We start from the raw sequence: 13,671 nt of genomic DNA, 5'->3' as shown, positions 1-13,671 counted from the left end.
GGTTGGGGCTGCAGGATGACCCTGGGGGGAATCTGTGTGGGGCCGCAGGGTGTAGGTAATTCTGGTGGGGGGCGGAGGGGATAACTTGTTGGTGCTGCAGGGTCCAGGTGACCTGAAGGAGGTGGGAGGGGGGGTAGAAATCTGTTGGGGCTGCAGGGCTCGAGTGACCCAGGAGAGGTCGAGCAGGGGGATCCGTTGGGGCTGCAGGGCCCGGGTGACTTGGGGGGATGGGGGAAGGTCAGGAAGGGATTTGGGTGGGGCTGTAGTGCTGGAGGGACTAGTGCCACCTACCTTGCAGTGGGCCCCGCCTTGTTGTGTTGTCCCTTCAGGCTGCTCCTTGCCCCAGGGCTCCTTCGGGGGGCTGGCCCGCTCCTTCTCCACCTTCCTGGGGGCAGGAGGCTGCTCGTGACCCTCGGTCTCCTCTCCAAGGCCCGGCCTGCCTTCCCCGGGCCTCCTCTGCTCCTCGCCGCCCTGCCTGGTCTGTGGGGCCATGCCCAGCTCCAGGCTGCTGACATTGTCCATGTGCCTGGAGGGAGCTGGGTTGGTGTGATCCCCCCGGGGGCCCCTCCTCCTGCCATGGGGGCCCCTCTCCTGCTGGCACTGGCCCTCCCGGCTCTCAGCCAGGGACCCCTGGGAGCTGCCTTTGCTGCCGGAGCTCTTGGACTCAGAGCTGTCGGTGCCAGAGCCCTTGCCGGCACTGGTAGCCTCTGGTGGCTTCCAGCCAAGGGAGCTGAGGCTGGAGGGGCTCATGACTTGTCTGGTGATCTCGTTGAGGAACTCAGAGAACCTCAGCTTCTCCTCTACTAGTTTCATCTGGTCCATGCTGTGGTGCTTCTTGGTGATCCCCAGCTCCGGCAGCAGCTCCAGCTCCTCCTCAGCCCTGGGGGGCAGTGGGGCCAGGGTCTCCCTCTCGCCTGCCCGCACAGGGAAGGTCTCGATGGACTTGGCCTTGCGTAGCCCGTCGCCCTTGGCAACAGCCCCGTTTTTGAGGATGCCTTTGCTGGGTGCCGGGGCTCCTGCCCGTTTGTGCAGCCGTGGGGCCAAGATCTCAGCCTGCTCATTGAAGACCAAGCTCCTCTCCAGGCTGCTGGCTTTGTAGAGCCGGCTCTCCCCGCTGCCCTGGGCAGGAGGTGGGGACTGGGCCTCCTGGGCACCCAGCTGCCGAGACAGCCGGTCCACGCTCTGGCTGTGCCCCTTTTTCAGCCGGGGAAAGGAGACGGGCTCCTCAGCCTTGTAGCTGGCAGTCCCCTCACCTCCCCGGCGCAAGGCCCTGGCTTCTTTTGAGATGTCCACACACGACTGGGAATGTTGGGGCTGGGACATGGGGCTGCCCAAGAAGGCCTCCTCCTCCAGGCTGGCTTCAGAGGACCAGGAGGCTGCGGTGGTGGAAGATGCAGCCGAGGAGGAGGAGGAGAAGCAGTCGATCTGCCCCTCCATCCATTGCTGGCGGCACCGGCTCATCTCCCGCTCTGAACCCTTCCCCTCCTTGTGGCGCTGAAGCGGGGTGAAGAACTTCTCCATCACTTGCAACTTCCCAGCATGCACCTGGCCACCATCAGCCTCGTCCCAGTGCGCTGGAGAGAAGGGCCCTGCCTGCCCCTGGGCTTTCTTGTAGGATTTCCTGCGGATGGCTGAGGCGCTCATCCTCAGAGCAGGACGCACCATCCAAGAGCTGCTCACAGCACCGGCAATTCCTGCCTGGTTCTGACGCCGACCCCTCACCATGGTTATTTAACCAGACCGGCCGGCTTAGTAGAGCAGAAGCAGCAAGTGTCAATACAATGGGCGCTGGGGCGTGTGGTGGAGGCGAGGGAGGGAGGAAGGATGGGTTGCTGGCCACGTCCACCTACCCACATGTCCTCCCGCACCCACGGATGGCCTTGCATCAGCACAGCCACTCTGGGTATGGGCGGGGACACGGGCTGGCATCTCAGATAGGAGTGAACCGGGAAAGCTGCTCTGAATTCCTGTTTCCTTCAAATGCCAGTGGTTAGGGCACTGGGCTGCTAGTCAGGACACCTGGGTTCTATTCCCAGGTCTGAGCCCCCGTGTGACCTTGGGCGGGTTCCTTACCTTTTCTGTGCCTCAGTTTCCTCTCCCACCCTTTGTCTTTTGGGCAGGGAGTCTTGTGCAGCACCCGGCACAAATAGAAGCCCTCATCTCAGTCAGGGATCTATGCAGCACCTGGCACAACAGGGGCCTGATCTTGGCCACAATGTGCCGTTGTAACCCAAAATGTACCCTGTGACTCTGCCAAAATGGAACTGTTGTCTGGTGGGTTAGAGCAGCGGAGGGCTAGGATCCTGGACTCCTGGGTTCTACCTGCAGTGGTGGGAGAGGAGTGGGGGGAGGGGGAGACTGGATTCAAAGGTGGCATGGTGTGAGGTTCACTGTCTCTCAGGCATGGTATATGAAGCGCATTTAGCTGCTGTCTCTCAAACCAACCTCTCCCTTCTTGTAACCAGTTCTTTGCTAGGTCCCAGGCCCCTGGTGAGGCCCTTCCCTGCTCTGGTGTCCTGGGTCTGGTCGGTGCTGGGAAGAGCCCTCTGTCTCAGCTGCATACAGCTCTCCCACTGGGGACTTGGCCAGAGCTCGGTGCCAGCATCAGGGCCTCGGGTACGTGAATGTTGCTCTTGCATGCCATAGGTCCCGGAGTTAATGCAAGCGCCACAGAACTGGGACTGACCCGAGCTGGCTTACAAGGGCTCGTGTTTCTTGAGGCAGTGTGGTCTGAAGGGTAAGGCACTGGCCTGGGAGTCGGGTCAAGCTGGGTTCTATTCCCAGCTTTACCACTGACGTGCTGCATGACCTTGGGCAAGTCCCTTCCCCTCCCTGTGCCTCAGCTTTGTCTCCTTCCTTTCATCATAGAAATGGCCATACTGGGTCAGAGCAATGGTCCATCCAGCACAGTGTCCTGTCTCTGACAGTGGCCAGGTGCTTCAGAGGGAATGAACAGAACAGGGCCATTTTGAGTGATCCATCCCTGTCATCCAGTTCCAGCTTCTGGCAGTCACAGGTTTGGGGACCCCCGGAGCATGGAGTTGTGTCCCTGACCATCTTGGCTAATAGCCATTGAGGGACCTGTCCTCCATGAGCTTATCTCGTTCTTTTTTGAACCCTGTTATAGTTTTGGCCTTCACAACATCCCCTGGCAATGAGTCCACAGGCTGACTCTGCGTTGTGTGAAGAAGTCCTGCCTTGTGTTTGTTTAAAACCTGCCGCCTATTGATTTCATCAGGTGACTCCTAGTTCTGGAACACTTTGCTATTTGCTTTCTCCACACCTTTCATGATTTTATAGACCTCTGTCATATCCCCCTTAGTCGTGTCTTTTCCAGGCAGAACTGTCGCAGTCTTTCTAATCTCCCCTCATACAGAAGCTGGTCCATCCCCCTCATTATTTTTGTTGCCCTTCTCTGTACCTTTTACAATTCTAATATCTCTTTTTTGAGATGGGGCAACGAGAACTGCACGCAGTATTCAAGGGGTGGGCCCGAACCATGGATTTATGTTGTGGCATTACGGTATTTACTGTCGTCTTATCTATCCCTTTCCTGATGGTTCCTAACGTTCTGTTCACTTTTTTGACCTCTGCAGCACATTGAACAGATGTTTTCAGAGAACTATCCACGAGGACTCCAAGATCTCTTTCTTGAGTGGTAACAGCTAATTTAGCCCCCATCATTTTGTATGTAGAGTTGGGATTATGCTTTCCAATGTACATTACTTTGCACTTATCAACATTGAATTTCATTTGCCATTTTGTCACCCAGTCAACCAGTTTCCTGAGATCCCTTTGTAACTCTTCACAGTCAGCTTTGGACTTAACGATCTTCAGTAATTGTGGATCATTTGCAAATGTTGCCACCTACTTCTTCACCCCCTTTTCTAGATCATTTATGAATATGCTGAACAGCAAAAGTCCCAGTACAGATCCCTGGGGAACAATGCTATTTACCTCTCTCCAATAAACTGACCATTTATTCCTACCCTTTGTTTCCTGTCTTTTTAACCAGTTACTGATCCAGGAGAGGACCTTCCCTCTTATCCCATGACTGTTTACTTTGCTTAAGAGCCTTTGGTGAGGGACCTAATCAAAGGCTTTCTGAAAGCCCAAGTACACTATATTGACTGAATAACCCTTGTCCACAGGCTTGTTGACCCCCTCAAAGAATTCTAATAGATCGGTGAGGCATGATTTCCCTTTACAAAAGCTGTGCTGACTCTTCCCCAGCAAACTGTGTTTATCAATGTGTCTGAAAAGTCTGTGTTTTACTATAGTTTCAACCAATTTGCCCGGTAATTAAGTCAGGCTTGCTGGGCAGTAAATACCAGGATCACCTCTGGAACCTTTTTAAAAAACTGGCGTTACATGAGCTACACTCCAGTCACCTGATACAGAGGCTGATTTCAGCGATAGGTTACATACCACAGTTAATAGTGCTGCAATGTTCACAAGTGAGTTCCTTCAGAACACTTGGCTGATACCATCTGATCCTGGTGACTTAATTGCTGTTTATCAGTTTGTTCCAAAGCCTCCTCTACTGACACCTCAATCTAGGAGAGTTCCTCAGATTTGTCACCTAAAAGAAAGGGCTTGGGTGTGGGGATGCCCCCCACGTGCTTTGCAGTGAAGACCAATGCAACAAATTCACTTAGCTTCTCTGCAACAGCCTTGTCTTCCTTGAGTGCTCCTTCAGCACTTCGATCCTCCGGTGGCCCCACTCATTGTTTTTTCCTGTTAGTTTTTGTGTCTTTAGCTAGTTGTGTTTCAAACTCTCTCTTGGCTTGCTCTTGTTATACTTTTACACTTGACTTGACAGAGTTTTTTGTTCCTTTCTATTTTCCTCACCAGGATTCGACTTCCAATTTTTAAAGGATGCCTTTTTGTCTCTAACTGCCTCTTACTCTGCTATTTAGCCATAGTGGCATTTTCTTGGTTCTCTTACGCTTGTTTTGATCTGGGGTACAGTATTTCACAGTCACTGTCACCATCCTGGTCATGTGGTCGGTGGTATATTCCTACTGCTGTACTCTTCTTCTTCAAGGGTGGAATTTCTATCCCTAGAGAATCTATGGTACCGTTTGATTCATTTAGGTTTTTCACTTTATTTGACTCTGTGCTTTCTTTCTCATATAGGGCTTTGGTGTCTATTTAAACTGTGACATCTTTGGGGCAGGGACTGTCTCTGACTGTGTGTCTGTGCAGTGCCTGGAATGGTGGGGGGATATCTTGTTTGCAGGGGGTATCTGTGTGGTGCCCAGCACAATGGAGTTTTACCAGATTTGCCCATTACTTTGGGGTACGCTCATTTATCAGGGTTACTCTTCTGGGAGGGGAGGTTCTGTAATTCTATCAATGTACTGCTTGTGGCATAGGCGCCGACTCTGTGGGTGCTCCCCGCCCCAGCTAACCTCTGCTCCGCCTCCTCCCCTGAGTGCACCACATCCCACTTCTCCCCCTAGCTCCCAGCGCTTAGCGCCGCGAAACAGCTGTTTCGCGGCGGCAAGCACTGGGAGGGAGGGGGAGGAGGGGGAATGCGGCACTCTCTGGGAGGAGGCGGGGCTGGGGCGGGGATTTGGGGAAGGGATTGGGATGGGGCGGGGCAGGGTGGAGTCGGGGTGGGGCCAGGGGCGAGCACCCATGTGCGCCTGGAAAAGTTGGCGCCTATGTGTGTTGCTTGTGTTCTCATACGGAGCACTACTTCTGCAAGTTCCCCCCCAGTGGAGCTATCCTGCAGGACCTAGGTTCCCCAGGGCTGGGTTCTCCCAGCCCCAGAATCAAACAAACACACACACACACATTAACAGTGTGCGTCTGAGAGGACCGGGTTAATTGGCACTCCCAAGCTGACCCCTTATATGTCCCTGGACTCAGCAAACTGGGTCGAGCAGCACTTCCTAGCCACCCTCATGTGCCCCAGGTTCAGCACAACCCTATCCCCACTTTCACGTTACGATTGTTCTGGTAGTAACCCACTTGATGAGCAAACCCCACAGGACTTTTGGGCACTGCGGGGATCTTTTAGCTTAGGTACTAGGAGGGTTGCTGCAGAATGAATGAGAAAGCCAAAAAACACCCATGAGGGGGAGAGAGAGAAGCAACCAGCTTAACCATGAAAGTTATTTTTAATAACCATAGGGGAGCCAAACAAACAAAACAGTGACAATAGTAAATCTAACTTAAATTTGATTATAAAAGTCAGGGTTAGAAAACTGTAACTGATCTCAGTTCAGGGTCAGAAGGCTGTACCAAGAGAGAGAGCTGGGTTCTCACCACTCTGTGAAGCTTGATCGGGGGTCCCAGGTGGTGGTGGTAGCTGAGGGTCCGGAGTGCTGGAGACAGGCAGAGCCCCCAGCACAATCAGTCAGGAGAAGATGAAGTCCCAAGGGAACTGATGCAGATTTTGGATCTGGGCATGAGAACACTTACTTGAGCATGGGTAGGGGTTTTTGTAGGGAAAGAACAATGGTCCAAGGGAGAACACTAGATTTGTTTGTGGGTAAAGTGATGGCTCAAGGGAGTACACCAAAGTTGTTTTGTTCAGGCTAGACCATGGAAGGTGCTCATTCCTGGCTATGGGCAGTGCTCCTTCTACGGAGCTCACAATGCAATTAGGCAGCATCACTATTTTGGATACCAGTAAAGGATTTATTACTAGAATTGGTCTGATAACTACTGAGCTGGGTGTGTGCACGCGTGGGTTCATTAACATTTGGAGCAGAGATCCCCATCATGCAGTGCTTCCCTGCTTTTCTGGTCCCAGAGTTCAGTGCGGTTCTTGCCTTGGAATTTATGTTCTCCATTCTGTATGCTAATGGAGAAGCCTCCCTGTCCCATCTCAATGCAAATGAGGCTAGGGGAGTTTCCTTAATCCTGTCACCCTTGTCCGGAGGGGTTTAGGTGCGTCTCCCACTGCCTTTTCATTGCTTTTTGTAAGTCTTTCGTCTGATCGGTTTTGGTTCAAGCAGAGGCTAGGGGTCCTGGGGGAGGTCTTTTGTTAGTCAGACAGGCTGGGTACTGCACCCTGGTTCCCCAAGAACACACAGCTGATAGGTAACAAGGGCCCCGATCTCAGCTGGGGACTCTAGACACCACTGGAACACGGATAAGAAATGATGATGATAATTTGTGCTGTCGTTAGCGATCTCTTTAAAGTCCCCATATTTAAGGCTGCATTGCGATAAGCACTCAGACGGCAGGAGATGCCAGAGTTCATGTTGCTGGTGCATGTGGCAGGTTCATAGATAAATATCCACTAGGGGGGGACACAGACACACATTGCTACTCATCTTAGAGCTTTGCTCAGGGCTAATTTTAAAGCCTGACATGAGCCCGACTAGAGGACCAGAGCCTGATCCTGAGCACGTTGGGTAGTTCTCATACCCAGGCTGACCCAAAGCCAACACTAGCTGGTCCCGTTGGGTTTGGGTCGTGTGTGAGGGTCTAGCCGCCAGCCTAGACTCAGTTTGCTTTACTTTGTTTCCTCTGCAGAGCCGCCAGGGCTAACTAACCCCCAGCCCTAATCCCGCATCCCGGCCCAGTGCTGGCCACCCGAAGGGCGGCTGGTTCCCTCCTCCTCCCAGGTCGCTGCTCCCGACCCCGTGCCAGCGCTGCCCCTCACTCTTGGGGCTCGGCCTGGTGGGGGCTCCCCATGCCCACGATCCATCTCCGCCAGTCTCCTGCTCCTGGGGTTGGCGTGGGGGGCAGCTGTGTTCCCACGCCTGCCTCCCATTGCGCTGACACTGCTGGGCACACACACTTTGCGACACACACAGCGCAGCACGGTGGCAGCAGCTGGCAGGAGTGGGGCATGCAGCCACCACCACGCTAACCCTCATGGGCAGGAGGGGATCTGAGGCTACGGAGCCCGTGAGGGTCGGGTTGTTTTTATACCTGCCCTGAGGCTGACACCGGCAGTCAGGTCCCATCAGGTTGCAAAGCTCTGACATGCACACCCTTAATGCTGACCTGCTGTTACAATCCTGTGTGTCTTAATTACCCACTCACCCACTATTCCGCAAGTAACAGGAGGAGGCAGCAGTGCTGCCTAGTGGATAGCGCACTGGAGCGAGGATTCAGGACACCTGGTTCTGATCTCAGTTCTGCCACTGTCTTGCTGGGTGAGCTTGAGGAAGCCATGTCCCTGCTCAATGCCTCAGTTTCCCCATCTGTAAAATGAGGGTAGCGATGCTGACTTCCTGGGGTAAAGGGCTTTGAGCGCTACAGACTGCAAGTGCTGTGTAAGAGTCAGGTATTGGTGTGCAGATGGGGCAAACTGAAGGGTACTGGGCAGTCCGTTTTAAAGCAAAAACATTCACAGAATGGGGCCTTGGCAGGCACTGGCGTTTCCGCTGTTGCTCTGTTGTCAGACTGAATCTGGAGCGGACTGTCGTGTGCGAGCTGCTGCGAGTCTGGGCAGTGCCAGGTGTAGGGGGGGCCCCAACCTTGGGTCTGGTACCCTGGATAATGATTGTGACGTCACTAAATCCGAGGCATCCGCCCCTGCTGCTTCCCTGGTGGCGCCCCTAGAAGCACAGGGTTCTATCCCAGGGTGCAAAGCGCTGCTGCTGGGCTGGATGCATTCTGGGGGCTGGGGGGTAGCAGAGCTGTGGGATTTGGGGGTGAGGGGATGTCAAGCTCCCAGGTTCTTTGCTTCCCCATCGTGGTACTGGCTGAGCACCTCACACATCTCTTATATGTGTATCTGCCCAGTCCCCCCAGTGCCATTATCCCCATGTTAGGGGTGGGGAAATGGGGGCCCAGAGAGGCCAAGTGACCTGCCCAACGTCACCCAGGTAGTCTGTGACAGGGCAGGGAATTAACCCCAGGCCCAAACAGGTGCCCTAGCCCCTGAGCCATCCTTCCCTCCCATGACCCCTCCTGCAGCAGGGATGCTGTGACACTATGTAACCACACACCTTTAACTCCTAGGCAAACCTAGAGTCCTCTTCTTCCGGACGCCGCAGATGCTCTTGGAAAGTCCTGTGGATCATGTGATCAGGTAACTAACTATGATGGGCCTCATCCTCAGTTATGCCACCCTGAAGTTTGACTGCTCTGGGGTGTAGATGGGCTCCTGGGGATTCCCCCCCTCAAAGGGGGAGGGGCCTTCCCAAGGGGTGTAGAACTGGTGTAAGGGGAGTGCACTGCGCCCTGGCTACTCTATCCCACTGCGGGTCATGGGAAGGCTGCTCCAGTTCATGCCGAGGAGGGCAAAGATTAAGGCCCTGTCTACACTCAAACCAAATCCATCCCCTCCCAGTTAAGCTGACCTCACCCCCTGGCATAGACATGGACATAGCTACCGCTTCTCTGGGAGGCAGATTAACTGAGAGACCCTCCTGTCGCTGCAGCAAATGTCTACACCGGAGCGCTACGGCTCGGCCATTGTAGCGTGTCAAGTGTAGGCAAGCACCTAAAGCCACCTTCTCCCTGTCCCAACTGCAGGGACAGTGCAACTGAGAAATCGGTTTTAAAGAGTGGGGAGACAGTAACTGGGCCTCAGGACATCTGGGTTCTGTTCCCACCTCTACCACTGACCTGCTGTGTGATGACTAGAGCAAGTCATTTTATCGCTTGCTGCCTCAGTTTCCCCTCCCACCCTGTGTCTGTTTCGGCTGTGAGCTCTTCAGGTCAGGGACTGTGGGTCTGTGCAGCACCCAGCATGATGGGGGCCCCGAGCTCCGTTCAGCTCCTAGGAGCTACCAGAATACAAATAATAAATGTGCTCTCAGGACAGAGTTATGTTATCTGAGGCCATTCCCTAGCTTTTAACTCTGCAGCCTTCAGCCATTGCGGTCTGGTATTGCCTTGGCGGGTTGGTCATTTCAAAGAAAAAAGTTTTCCCAGATCCTGGAATTATTTGGCTCAACAGCCCTGTACTAGCATGTGCAGTGTGACAGACGGGCACTGAGGCTGGCACTGCCCACTCCATGAGGTGGGGGGAACCTCCTGCATTGGCGTAGGCTGCACACTGTGCAAGGGACATCTCCCAGTGTGCCAAGATGCAGCCACATCTGGGCTGGGGCATAGGGACTGTTTGAACAATCACAGCAATGGTGCACAAGAGTCCGGAGCAGGAAGGCAGCTGGCATGGCAGGGGCTGTCTCTGCCTTGTGCTGTGCAGAGGTTAATACGCTGATCATTCTGGCCTGCCCTAGGGCCCTGGTGAAAATAACATCATGAGGGAGACAGTCAGAGTTTGGAGAGCAGCCCTGGTGTGGGGGTGGGACTGAGTCAGACCCACTGAGGTGAGTGACAACCCCTCCCGCACACACCTTGTTTCTCCTGTTAGCCAGATCCTTCTCCAGGCCTGCTGCGCCTCCTGCGTCAGTTACAGCCCCCCAGCTCAGCGATCTGTGCTCTTCACTAGCTGGGGCTGTTTATAACAGGGATCCCTCGCTCTGGTAGCCGCTCTGGGGTGGGTTTATTGAGCTAGAGGGGTGAGTTTACAGCCCCAAACAAAGCATCTCATGAGTCTGATCTGGGATGAGTGTTGGAATAAATAAGGACTCTGCGCACACACACCCCTGTGATCCCCAGTCCCTTGCACTCACACTCCCCGCAACACACTTGGTCCCTCTCCCACCTGTAGATGAACTAGGCCCAAGGACTCAGCTGCCATTTCCACCAGGAGGGGACCAGCCTGGATTCCTCCCCAAAACTTTTCGGGCACAAGCTAGACATGGATTCCGCCTCCATTGCCAGAGTGCAGCGTTCAGTGCCCCCCCACCCACCCCCCCGCCGCCCGATCGATATCATGTGATCCTGCTGCCCCCAGCAAAGATACAGCAAGGTTAGAGTCAGCCCCCATTGGCTTCCTGGGCAGGGATCGATGGGGCATGGATTTAATCAGCTCTTAAACAAGCAGTTGGGGAATATAGCTGTGGGGGGGCAGTGACAGTGAGTTGGTAGCAGCAGCCTCCCCCCAAACTCCTCACCACTGATAGCCCCCCATTCCCCTCTGCACTGCAAGGACTTTCATGCCATCAGTCCATCTCCCCCCGACCCCCCGGCAGTTTCTGTTGGGTGATGTGATCGTGCTGCTTTGCACACATGGGGAGGTGGGCTGTGGCTTCTGGCCCTGTGGGGATCTAGGGGCTGGGCAAGGGAAATCTCAGCTGGGGGTGTGGGAGTGCCGGCGTTGCAACTCATGTTGTGCCATGGCCTCACCCGTATGCTGAAGCGTCAGTGATGCCTGCTTCACCCATGTCACTCTGACGCGGAGTCCGGCCTCCCCTCCTGTGCTGGGGGCAAGTGGGATCGACAGGGCTCGTGCTGCTACCAATGGCAGGGATCCAGTCCCCCAGCTTTCCATAGCACCAGGGCCTCGTGCTGCCCGGGGCTTCCCATGGGGCAGTGTTCAGCGGCGTGGCTGCGGCCAGGAGCAGCACAGCGGGGTGGGGGCACACGTGTGGCTGTACTGAGCCCGGGGGTAAAAAAGCAGCATGGCAGGGAGGCTGGGCAGGAATAGCTGCGGGGCTGTGAGGCTCCCTGCGCGGCTGGAGAAAGACAAAGGGGGGGTGGGAATCAGCCAGGCTCCCTGCAGCCACCCCGCGTGATCAGGTGGGGAGCTGGACGCTGAGATTTCAGGGGTGGACAGAGCTGGTGGCGGCGCATACAGGATCGGGCCCCTCTCTGCACCCCAGACGCTCCCTGTGCAAGGTACCCGGTGTAACAGCAGCCCCTGTGCCGGGCGGGGCGGGGCAATGCTCCCGGTAGAGCAGCCCCAGCCCCTGCCCCCTCTCTGCTGCCACCTGGTGGCTTCCCGTAAGCAGCCGAACCAACCGCCTCGGGGGCGGGAGGAAAATACTGGCACAAGCGTTTCCGGGCGCGACTACGTCTTCCGCGCATGAGCCTTAAAACAGGGCGTGGCTAGTCGCCTGTTGGTCCTGGCTGTAGCCAATGGGGAGGCAGGAGCTGGGTAGAAACCCGGAAGTGGCCTCCGGACGAAAGGAGGCGGGTGAGCCGCGGGTGGGTCTGGGTGCGCTTGGCCCGCCTCGGCTGTTCCCTCCCTGCCCCGCCTCGGCTCAGGGGTGGGGCGGAGGCTGGCGCCGCGGCCGATGTCGCTGATTGGCCCCCCCAGGGCCCCGCCCCGCAGGAGGCTGCAGCGCGCGGCGCCTCCTGCTGGGCGGCCTGGCCCTGGGCAAGGGGGTGCGCGGCAGCAGCGTTCCGGGGAGACCAGCTTTCTGGGAGTGGGGTGTCGCCAAGGCTCACAAAGAGCTGAAATAAAAAAGCTGCCCTGCCTTTCAAAATAAGCCCAAGGCGTGGCAGAGGGAGGGAGGGAAGTAGGGGCGTTTATACAACTGCCATAATTTTTGCACTGTTAATTGCCTTAATGGGGTACAGCGGGCCCCTGCCGGTACTGCAAGGAGTGCCAGGGGACGGGGAGAGAGGCAGGACTTGCATCGCACCCCTGACAGCAGCAGGTTACAATACACAGGTTACATTAATTACTTGAGATATGCAAGATGCACAGAGTTCCACATAGTACAGTGATTCTCATTGAGAATTATGTTTTCCAATGAGCAGGTAGCACTTGCCCCCTTCTATCCAACCGCAAGGAGGCCACTCCACCATTAATCTCTAGCTGCCTTACTGAGTCCGTGACTGTACTCAAGTATTAATAGGTGAAAAACAAAACAAAAAAAAACCAATTGAAATTTATTAAATATTTTTGGGTGTTTTTTCTACATTTTCAATATTGATTTCAATTACAACACAAATATAAAGTGCACAGTGCTCACTTTATATTATTATTCTTGATTACAAATATTTGCACTGTAAAAATGATAAAAAATGTGTGAAGTGAATTGAAAAATACTAAGGACTGAACTGCAATCTCTTTATGGTGAAAGTGTAACTTACAAATGCAGATTTTTTTTCAAGTTACATAACTGCACTCAAAAACAAAACACTGTAAAACTGTAGAACCTACAAGTCCACTCAGTCCTACTTCTTTTTCAGCCAATCGCTGAAACAAGTTTGTTTACATTGATGGGAGATACTGCTGCCTGCGTGCGTATGCCCCTTCATGCTTCAGCCACCATTCCAGAGTACATGCTTCCATGCTGATGATGCTCATTAAAAAAAAAGTGTCAATTAAATTTGTGACTGTAGTCCTTGGCGGGGAGAGAATTGTATGTCTCCTGCTCTGTTTTACCCATTACTCGCATTCTGCCATGTATTTCATGTTATAGCAGTCTTGGATGATGACCCAGCACATGTTCATTTTAAGAACACTTTCACAGCAGATTTGACAAAATGCAAAGAAGGTACCAATGTGAAATTTCTAAAAATAGCTACAGCACTCGACCCAAGGTTTAAGAATCTGAAGGGCCATCCAAAATCTGAGAGGGAAGAGGTGTGGAGCATGCTTTCAGAAGTCTTAAAAGAGCAACACTCTGATGTGGAAACTACAGAACCCAAACCACTAAAAAAGAAAATCAACCTTCTGCTGGTGGCATCTGACTCAGATGATGAAAATGAACATGTGTCAGTCTGCTCTGCTTTGGATCGTTATCAAGCAGAAGCCATCATCAGCATAGATGCATGTCCTCTGGAATGGAGGTTCAAGCATGAAGGGACAGATAAATCTTTAGTGCATCTGGCACATAACTATCTTGCGACACTGGCTACAACAGTGCCATGCAATCACCTGTTCTCACT

At 54.0% G+C, this 13,671-nt stretch overlaps 1 long non-coding RNA gene across 2 annotated transcripts in view; it reads left to right on the top strand.

Annotated features, from left to right (window-relative positions):
* The window catches only part of LOC141991462 (uncharacterized), a 48,385-nt gene that overhangs the window by 21,811 nt on the left and 12,903 nt on the right, over positions 1–13,671 (top strand). Inside the window, exons 3-4 of one of the 2 annotated variants that reach the window (XR_012640367.1) lie at positions 8,935–9,004; positions 10,164–10,195. This is a non-coding gene — a long non-coding RNA (uncharacterized LOC141991462). Of the gene's footprint in view, positions 1–8,934; positions 9,005–10,163; positions 10,196–13,671 lie in introns of those variants that run through there. The other variant, XR_012640368.1, reaches the window with a different exon arrangement.

Source organism: Natator depressus, chromosome 7 (assembly GCF_965152275.1).
Source record: "Natator depressus isolate rNatDep1 chromosome 7, rNatDep2.hap1, whole genome shotgun sequence".
Lineage (NCBI taxonomy): Eukaryota > Metazoa > Chordata > Testudines > Cheloniidae > Natator > Natator depressus.
Note: the sequence above shows the minus strand (reverse complement) of the source record. Positions and strands in the feature narration are given on the sequence as shown.